General features: G+C 40.8%; 1 long non-coding RNA gene across 2 annotated transcripts; it reads left to right on the top strand.

The window, feature by feature from the left end:
- Window positions 1-3,740: 3,740 nt before the first annotated feature.
- LOC311274313 lies at window positions 3,741-9,024 on the top strand. Of its 2 annotated transcripts, XR_014624741.1 has the most exons (4): window positions 3,741-4,074; window positions 4,429-4,586; window positions 6,141-6,214; window positions 6,913-9,024. It is a non-coding gene; the product is annotated as an uncharacterized lncRNA (long non-coding RNA). The 2 variants fall into 2 exon arrangements; XR_014624742.1 differs by lacking the exon at window positions 6,141-6,214.
- The last annotated feature ends 1,862 nt before the right edge of the window (window positions 9,025-10,886 follow it).

The following is a 10,886-nucleotide window of genomic DNA, read 5'->3' on the forward strand; positions in this document are numbered from 1 at the left end:
TGAACTCTCACTAGGTGTTTGTAAAGACGGCTCGTGTTTCCACTCGTACATGCAGAAGACTTGTTGCACTTGTGGCTCCGAGCATCAACCACAGCGACTCCAGTGGAGTTTAACCAGACTGTGGAGCTCAGTGTCATCAGAGCAGGTCTGAATGAATCATCAGTTGTGAGAAATTAAATAGTTATCCATTCAGTAAGAAATATACTGTAAAGACCATATCAGGATGTGAGAGCAAAAGGGGAGAATCCCCTTTTGTTGTAAGCGTCATATGCAGCATGTAGTAAAGAGATCTGATTCATCACGCTGAGTCTACAATTCTTCTGAGATTTAGCAACTCTCAACCTCACAAAGGAGAATTTCCCTTACAATTTGGCGACGAGGATGGGATGGACGCTCTGCTGATTGACGCCTGAGCCTGGACTGAAGGTTTAACTGTCGGCAGGAGTTTCAAGGAGACTCAGGGAAAGTTCCGCTCTGACAAACGGAGGACTGGATCCCACCTGAAGTCAGGCACGGGTGGCGGACAGCGGACGCTCCATCTAATAAGTGAGTACGGTGTTTTGAATCATTTGCTCAAATTGAAATCCTAGGTTGCTCACATAGGTAGTGAGTTCACATGTGTAAGGGATCCTGGGGGTCGCCTTTTGCCATACAAGTCCCTGGGGGTATTGGCTATCTGTGTGTTTTTTGCCTTGTAAGTCCCTGGGGGTATTGGACTTTGTATTGAAAAAGAGAAAACCGTAGAAAAAAAAAAAAAAGGGAAAGAAATTAAAGTAACAACACAGCAAGAGGCTGTTGTAACCTAACAAGTAAAGCTTGCAAAAGAACTGATTATTATATATATATATATATATATATATATATATATATATATATATATTGTGATTTCAAGAGGCTGAAGGAGTTCTAGATAATCCTTACAGATGACTAAGAAATTGAATAGGAGTGTTTGGTGCACCTGACAACAGGTAATATAATAATATAATATAATAATAATATGATCCTATATGAAATACTATAATATAATGATATTATACAGTATAATATGATATGATAGGCCCCACTACAATTAAATGGGCGTATGAGTGAAAATATATATATATGAAATAAGAATGTAAAGAATAAACTTTGTGGTGACATTCAGTGACTAGTATACAGCTTGTATGCTACAAGGGTGCGTTGCTCAGAACGAATGTGTCATACAAACCACCTGGCTGAATAAGTTACCCAAAGTTAGTGTCTACTTGATGAGATCCAACCATACACTTGTATGGGAAGATCAGTGTGATTGTGAAGTTTGTGTGAATGATAAGCCCATTGGAAGTTTAGGCACATCTGTCCCAGTGAGTCAATTGAAAACAGGAGGAACAAAACTGGGAAATTAAAAACTCTAGCTGACCGTCTAGAGTTTTTAATTTCCCAGTTGAAATAAGGGCAGACAAATGGGGAAATAATGTGGTTGAGGATGTTCAACTTTGGCACTATGTCACCCATGGGGTGTTTTCAGTGAAAGGCAAATTACAGAATGTTAAGATGGTGTAGAGTATGTTAGAAGAAAAGGTAAAAGGAAAGTAATGAAAGGAAAAGATAGACTGCTGATTTTTTTTTGCAAAATCAGTAGCAGGATTGAAATAATGGGAAAAGAAAGTTTGAGTAAGAAGAAGAAGGAGAAACAAGAATGTAGGGCCAGAATTAGGAATGGGCCTCCTCCATATACTGTCTCCACACCTACAGCAGTTCCTTCAACGACACCTTCTCCACATGAGGTCAAGAACCCCAGGAAGACTCTGCAAGGGAGGGGGGAGGGGCACCAATACACCCTGACCTGTCAGCCCCCTCCCTATCTCCTAAAGAGACACAAATTAACCCTTCTTCTCCAAGAAAGACTTTTTCTCCAATAGCAGTTTCTGTTGACTACTGGTTGCGGAGTCAAGATCATAGATGGGATGATGTTCCCTATGTCAGCCGAACAAATTCAAGGAGGTTGCAGGAACTGCCTGGCACCCAAAAGACTGGAGATGGGTGGATCACAGAGTCCTGGACAAAGATGGCAGTCTCAACAGAACAGCAAGAGGAGAAGCAGACTGGGTTCACATCCAACGCATCAAGGAGAGTGCAACAGAACTGACAAAAAGACTGATGCTGCAGATTGGAAGGCTATGGGCATACATGATATGATCATGATACCCCTGAGCTTAAACAACAACAGGGACAAGATCCAGAAGAATCGTGGCCGCATGCACCACCTAAAGGTGTCTGTTCATTCTCCAGGATTCCCTGTGACAACAGCCAAAGGAGACAGTCGAGGAAGGTCAGAGTATTGAGCAACACATACAGAAAAAACATTTAGACACAAATAATGATACACACACACACATAGAGACAGAGAGAGAGAAACACTGATTGACTACTAAAAACTAAGCATTGCTTCTAACAGTATCTGATAGCTTGAGGGCTCTAAGCAAGCTTGATTTTTGGGAATGTAAGAGATGCTAATTATTATTATGATAATTATTGTCCAGTCGAAATCAACTTTTAGACTAGATAAAAGATAATATCCACCTGCCCTAAAGCTTTTAAAGTCATTGCTCTTGTCATTTAGTCTATCATAATTCAAGGTGCCATTGTTGAATCCCTACTTTCAACATGTAACTCCCCCATCTTGCTTTAAGAAACCAAATGGGGGGTGGAGACTAGTAAAACACTAAAGGTGTGAAGTTGTTGAGCATCCAGCAGATGTTGTAACACTAATGTCAAAATTTCTATCAGACAGTGGGGGTTCAGTAATTGATTTAACAAATGCAGATTTTAGCATTCCTGTTCATCCTGACTCACAGTTCTGGTTTGCTTTCTCTTTCAATGGTAAGCTTTATTCTTGGATGAAGATGCCATAGGGTTTCTTCACCAGTCCAACTCTGTTTGCTATGGAGCTGAAAACTTGTTGCATTAGCAGCCATTGTGTGGTAGTGCTCTTGTTTAGTATATTGATAATTTGTATATGTGTTTTACGATACAGGGATATTGTCAAGAACTGAGACAGTGTCTCCACTTTGTTTTCTGGCAGAAAACGGTCCTGAAGCTTAGAAGGACGAAGTTGCAACTTATTTCACAAAATCTAATGCGCTATTATACTCCGGAGGGTCGAAAATTGGGTCCTGACCACATCCAGACAATCTTGGATGTTTCAAAACTGCGAACAAAAAAACACAAACGATTGCCTTATTGGATTTAGCAGGCTATTGTTGTCCATGGATTCTTAATTTTGTGGCGATCTCCCAACCCTTGTATGACATCACACATGGGTGAAAACATTTGACCAAGACTGACTTGACTGACTTTTGAGGCAGAGACAGCCTCTACTGACTTAAATCAAGCTTGAAACAATTTTTTGTTTTTGTTTTAGGCCTACCAAACCCTAGAATTTGCGTAAGGATCACAAAATTGAAAAAAGAAAAAACTACTACTCTTTCTGAATGTGGTGGTTTATGCCAAAACCCTTACTTAGCCCATGGTGGCAAACAGGGACTAATAGGTCATTAATCAGAATATTTTTTCCACCACAGAGAGAGCTATACTAAGATTGTGTAAGAGCTTGAAGTGTATGGGCTGTCGTCCTCCAAAGTTGTCGGCGTGTAGTATGTTGATAAAGAAATTCTGCGGAGGCAGGCTGGGTGGATAGTGTAACCCATGTTAAAATATGACATAAATACGAATAAATAGTTTAAAAGCTGCATAAATAGTTTAAAAGTTAAAAGTGATTCATTTAATGTAAATTGATTCATCAGCGTTGATTAAAAATGTTAATACAACAATAATTTAATGTTGAAGATTAAAAGTATGTCGACCGAAAATTCATGTCGCTGCCCCTTTAAGAGACGAGTGAAGCTAGACGCGTCACCTCAGTGACGCTGCAGCAGAGACCTGAAGGAGAGAGCAGAGGAGAGATCGGACGGAACGAGCGGTGGTTAATTAGCAGAGGAAAGAGTGAAAAAGTTGATTTTGCGGTTGAAAAACATAACTTGCCTGGTCGGGAACTGACGGGGATTTTATGAAAACTAAGCCACACCGGTTTTGGTGAGTTTTGTGTTTATTGTCTTGCATATTTACCGTGTTTTCTCTGGCGGGAGCTAACGCTAAAACATAGCTGTTTACAGGGAAATGCTCCGCCATAAACAGTTAACCAGTTAGTATTGTGTGTTTATGAAGACTGTGAATGTTATATAAGTGCATAAACTGTAAGTGAAAGACATGTGCAGTAGTTGTGTGGGAGACGGAGCCGTGAGTTAAGAGATCGCTCCGCCGCCATTTTGAGATGGAAAGGCACCGTAGCAGTAATGTAACTCATGTAACTCAGAGACTGTGAAATAATTGTTTGTGTAATCTGAGGATTTAAAAGCAGATTTATTGTTTTTATGGCCTGTTACACAGGTCAGGTTTTTTTGCTTGGTTTGAAGCTCGGTCGGAGTGAGGATTGGTCTGCACTGTGCGGGCGCGCACATGCACAGACGAGATTCAAGATGGCGAGCTAGACCCAGACCTTCATCTCACCTTCTTCATCGCATCAGTGAGGAAATCTTCTGCGTATGGTGAGTCGCTGCCAGAGTGGTAGGGGTATCAGGAATTATTTTTGAACTGAACCAAGAACTGATTGGATTATTATTTTTGAACTGAACTGAGAACTGATTGAATTATTATTTTTGAACTGAACTGAGAACTGATTGAATTATTATTTTTGGACTGAATCGAACTGAAACTTTTCATTGAACTGAACAATTGAAGTCACATTTGGACTTGAAATTTAATTGAAGGTGTCATACTTTTATTTGCATATTGAGTTCATATTTTGAATGTGATTTGAAATGATTGTGGTCCACTTTGATTGACTGTGTAATTGAATGGTATTCTCTTACCTGTGAAGAAAAGGAAAAAGAGTTAACTCAGGAAGAAAAATAGGAACTCTAAAATAGGTGTAGCCTAAGGAAAAAAAGACTGGTCTAATTGAGCTTAGATTAGCTGACTAAAATAACTTAGGTGAACTAAAGAACAAAAGAAGAGTGAAATACGTTTTCATTTATTATATTTACCTCAATATTAAGACTCTGCAGAGTATTGTTTTGTTTTGTGTACTGTATTATGTGTGTTTTTGCATTCAGTAAATTGCCGGCCTTTTGTATTTAAAGTAACAGTCTCTGGTGTAATTATTTTTTGCTCCCCACTCCTTAGAACCTAGAACTAGTCCAGTGGCGCAGTAAGAGGTGTGATACCGGTGCTACAATAGAGCAATCTTTATTGAAACAGATCTCAAGCCAGCGTCCCAACCAGAGTGTGGCCACTCCCTGGTATTCTCAAATCTCGGCAAAGTGATGCCCAAACTGCTTTGCCCTCTGCTCTATCAGAACTCCTCTCGGACCCTCAGTCTTAGGAGATCAACCAAATTCACCCCCGTTCTTTAGTGTGCGGGTCCTTTTTAGAGTCTGTTCATTTCCTCTAGGTGTTTACTTTTGGGGAACTGAGGGCCCCTCTATCCTGTTGGGAAGGGATGGGTCGGCATAACATCTCTGTAGAATAGTTCTCAAGGGAATATGTTGTGTGACTATGTTGATGTTATCTAAAGTTGACCTACCAGTCTCTCTATATTTAGATGGGAATGGGTACATTGAATAAATCCTGAACCCCTAACTGATCAGTCCTCGGTGTGGGCCTCTTCCTTTAACTACTCTCTGACGCACACTACAAGGCTAAGGAGTTGATGTCCAGGACATGAGACCTTTACATCATCACTTTCCCACATATACTTAAAGGGAAGTGTAGCCCAGGTGGAAAACCACACCATTAAATGAGACCAATAGAAGAGTGAGAGTATTCATTTTCTTTAATTTATTTATTTACATCAGCGAAGTTCAAATATTCCATTGTACTTGAATGCACCCCTCAGACCACTTGACCCCACGTGGGGGGGGGGGGGACCTAACCCTCAACAGCCAATCAGGTTACGCAGACCACGTTCAGCCTGTCACCTTGGAGGTGAAGTGCAGACGTGTTTTTTTCTCGGCGCACTCTGATCTCAGCCAGAAAAAACGAATTTGCTCACTAAAACTCATCGTCATCGCACATGCTAATGCTAGCTCCGTGTCTCACAGGCTAATTACCTGCCATGTGGTGAGCTGTTGCCAGCTTCGACAACGCTGTGCTTGGCTTTGAACACAGAGCAACGGTGAGAAACGTAACTCTTTAGCTGCTCTGATGCTAATTTTTCTGTTGTAGTTCTGTGTGCTAAAGAAAGTGGTGGTGGTCTCTGAAAGTGGATTGAGGTGAATGAGGGTGCAATACATGTGTATATGGAGTATATTGTCTATTATTTTATGCTGATGTGTATATATTAAGAGGAAATGTTTTGTTTTCATAATTTGAAAGGTAAATTGATACATGAGAGCACAGTTGTAAATACAGCTTATTGAAGGATTTATTTCACTTAACTGTGAGAGTTGAAGTAAATTAGAGGTTAATTTTTAGTGTTAGTTTCTCTCTCACTAGAAGGCCTATAGTGTAGGAGTAATGAAGCACACTGCTTTGATACCTTTAAAAACAAAACTCAATTTATATACTGTTATTTTACTGATGCATATTATCCTGGGTTTTGACATGATTATTATATTTGATATTTTGAATGTTAATGGTTCCTTACCATAAGTGTTATTGAAATGCTGTTTACATGAAACCTGAGTACTTATGGGTTACGTATGTTTAGTCCTCATATTTGATGTTTGATATATTGAATGTTGTACAACAGAAACTAAGATTTGAGATTTGATAAGATTTATGAGGTTTGATGCAATATTTAGTATTTTTGACATTTAAACCTTTAATGATGCATCTGAGAATAGAGTTTAATGAATATGACCTTGTTTATAGGTCAGGTTTTTTGAGAGGACGGGAAAATCCGAGGACCAGGACGAGATCCCGGTTGCGACAGATGGCGAGCTAGGAACTTTGAAGGAGAGACACAGACAAGGAGATACACACGTACCCCCTCACACACACATACATTCACATCACACTTCCCTGCAATTCCCTGAAACAATTCCCAGTTCATAAGGGCCCCGACGGACAAATCTTATTGAATTTTTGTGTGCACACTTACTTTTTGTTTCTATTCATTTGGGTCATTTGTGTATATTTTTTGCATAAATTGGCTATTTTTCTTTATTCACTGTAACAATATAAGAGTGGCTACTCAACAGTGATCCCTGTGTTGACTCATTATTGGTGCTCATTTACATGGCTCCCTGCGAATTTGGGTTCTTCTGATTCTAGCCTTTGTATCATTACTAATCTAAGTTGTTATTTTACTGCAATTCATTTTTCTCATCGCTAAATTGGTTACAGAAGCATCTGGTCCTGTCCCATCCTGTCCTGTCACTCAGAGCTCAGGAGGTATAAGAAACACACAGACACTACAAGCTATAGCAGTTGATACCAAAGAAGTTATGGCCACAGCTGATATCACTATCTGTCCTCTAACTGTTAATGTTCTGCATGCTGTCTGCTTTTTTAACACTGAGTAAAGCTACTCACCTAATCAAAGCATGACTTTTGCACTAACAAATGTGCTACTAACAATGTCTCATGTCACTCTAAACCAATGTAGTGTCTTTAACCCATCAACTTTGCTCCATACAGCTCAAGATGGAGGACCACGTCCATGTCTGGAAGTGGTTGACACTGTGTCAAAACCACGAGATGCAGTGTTTGACGCACCCTTCATTAACCCTGATTCTGTTTTCTTTGTAGATGGTTCTGCGATGAGGAATCCAACAGATGGATCCCCTTGTGTTTCATATGCAGTATGCAATGAGCATGCAGTAATTGAAAGTGCTAAACTTCCAAATAACCTGTCTGCTCAAACAGCTGAATATTTTGCAATAACTTGTGTTTTTCATTCTAGGAACAGGACAGGACGTCACAGTTTACACTGACTTTCAATATGCATTAATGTGTGTCATAACTTCTACTCTTTATGGGAGAATCAAGGTTTCCTTATTTCTCCAGCGAACTTATAGCACATAGAAGTCTCAGAAGTAACCTCTTGTCTGCATTACTTCTACCTGTCTCTGTAGTGGTATGCAAATGTCAAGCTCATACAGGTTCTGTTGTCCCAGTGTCAAAGGCAGCTGCTCTGTCACCTGCCCTCCCCACTCTACAGATGCCTTTGTCCGTCCAACACCCTTAATGATGTCTCTTTGTTTCAAACAGGAGCTGATGTTTTTCAAAAAATAAATAAATAAAAAAAATTATAAAAAAACTCACCTAGCCTCATGAAGGCTGCATGAAGGCACAGTGCTGCAAAAAGTTATTCCCTTTTTGGCAAATTTGACCCATGGTCTTGACCAAAGGGGGGATGTTGGATAGGGCTGGGCGATATGGCCTCAAATCAATATCACGATATATTGAGCAACTCACCTCGATAACGATAAATGAACGATAAGTACAAACCCCCCTCCCCCCCCACGCCTAAAAAAAAAAGGTAGTGTCACTTGTAAACAAATAAGTAATGTAATGAACAAAAATGTCAATAAAACACTGAAAAAACTATTGCAAATAACACTGCCATGTGACAGGTGACAACTTTAAACTCTTTTAAACAAATAAGAGCACTGATGATTAAGAATAAGAGGGGCTTGAACAGGGCACTTCAAAAAGGAGCAGCAGACTTGGTATCCTGACCTGTTTACTCAGACTATTGTTGTAGATGTGAATCTGACTCATGGTTGCATGTGATCACTCTACTCTACACACTAGTGTTTACTCCAGGTTCTTGCTAAGAAACACTAGCATGTTTACCATTTCAGGCAGGATCTGAGGCATGTAACAATGTTTCCTCCAGAACTGAAAAAGCCACTTTTAAGATTCACCGTAGTTTCGTTTCCAGGTCAAACTCATTTACAATGGAGGTGCACGGGTCAACTTTTCTGTAGCATCAAAATCGCTATTTTTAAAACACTAAGAAGACTCGACACAACATGAAACTTTGCTCGTAGTATCACCAGGGTCCCGACACCTGAACACGAGCATTGAGAACATCGTTTGTGGACACAAAGTTTGCTAAAAAGAAGGTTTTTGAACAACTCACGTTAGCATTAGCAGTAGCAGTCCTGCCAGTCGCGATGCGTCGATCCCTGAGTGCGGCGTAACATGAAGGAGAAAGCTCCATGTTACATCGGGGATCGGGGATCGACGCATCTCGACTGGCAGGACGGCTAAGCTAACGCGAGTTGTTCAAAAACCTTCTTTTTAGCAAACGTTGTGTCCACAAACGATGTTCTCAATGCTCGTGTTCATGTGTAGAGACCCTGGTGATACTACGAGCAAAGTTTCATGTTGTGTCGAGTCTTCTTAGTGTTTTAAAAATAGCGATTTTGATGCTACAGAAAAGTTGACCCGTGCACCTCCATTGTAAATGAGTTTGACCTGGAAACGAAACTACGGTGAATCTTAAAAGTGGCTTTTTCGTCGTAATTATGCTTTTACATAAAGGTTTGACTCGTGTTCATTCACAAATAAGCCGAGGTTGCATTTTGGCAACAGTTACACATGAATATACCGGGAGCCTACCTACACACACACACACAGCCAAACAAGACAAAAACGACAGGGTTTTCTACTTTTGCTGAAATGTTTGTAAGAAATGTGTGATTGTGCAACTAACAATGGCGGCGTTTCCCAGATTCGATCGTTCTTAAGGACTTAAGAAGGCTCTTAAGAAGGGTTCGGCTAAGAAGGAGCGCTAAGATACGTGTGTTTCCCAGATGCGTTCTTAACTGCCTTCTTAGGAGAACCTGAAGATCAAGCCAAAGAAGCTTCTTAAGAAGCTCTTACTGGGAGCTGTCCACCGCGGTGCTGCTGAAACTTAATCAATCGATCCCAGGCAAATCGATCACCCACCTCTTTATCAGCGCATAAGTGACACACAGCGCACCGTAAAAACGCAGCGCAGCCAGGAGCTGCACCTCCGGGCTGAGGCCAAAATTGCAGCGGGTTGCTCTCTGGATGTGTGGGGACACCCAGTGATCAGCTGTTGGATCTCTGCACGGGGCAGCCGGTACTTTGCCTGGACAGCCCAGTCTGACAGCACGTCCAGTGGGGAGAAGTGCTGACGCACGTATGCATTTATGTAAACTGTCTGGCTTCGCACACGGCGATGCTGTTGGTTCGCAGCGAGAATGTGCTGTAGGCTATTGCAGCCATGGTTTATCACACGAGCGGACTTTGGCAACGCATTTATATAGAGTAGCGGGTGAAGCCTCTCTGGATGAGGTTCAGCTGAGTTTAATTACATCTGTTTCCTTGATATCTGTGAAATGCCACAGGGTTGTTGTATTTTTATGTGTAGTACTATAAACTCATATATGCAGATGTGTGTGGAAAACTTAAACGTGTAATTCAATAAAAAGTTGTTTTTTTTCTTCTTCTATTAACCTATGTTTCTTGCGCCAGTGGTCCGCAGCTATGAGCGCATTTCAACATTGAGCATTGTTTTATTATTTCGAAAAGTGGAGGATGTAAATTTCTCTAACGCGGCTTGATCACTGAGCATTTGGTCGCTAAGAAGGCTGTTAAGAGTGGGTCAGCTCGATCTTACATTTCCTTCTTAGTGAAAGATCTTCTTAAGCTAAGAGCGACTCTGGGAAACACATCCTTCTTTCACAGCGTTCTTAAGAGCGCTCCTAAGAAGATCTTAGCACTTAAGAGCTTCTTAACGAATCTGGGAAACGCGGCCAATGTTGGCAGAGGTGTAACAATGCCCCTGTCAGCCCATCCTAAACCTGAAAGTCCCTTTTGAGCATTTAATGATGGACTTTATTGAACCTTATCTATGTAGGAGTTAT

The sequence above is a fragment of the Pagrus pagrus genome, assembly GCF_965226575.1.
Source record: "Pagrus pagrus genome assembly, chromosome: 18".
Taxonomy (NCBI): Eukaryota; Metazoa; Chordata; class Actinopteri; order Spariformes; family Sparidae; genus Pagrus; species Pagrus pagrus.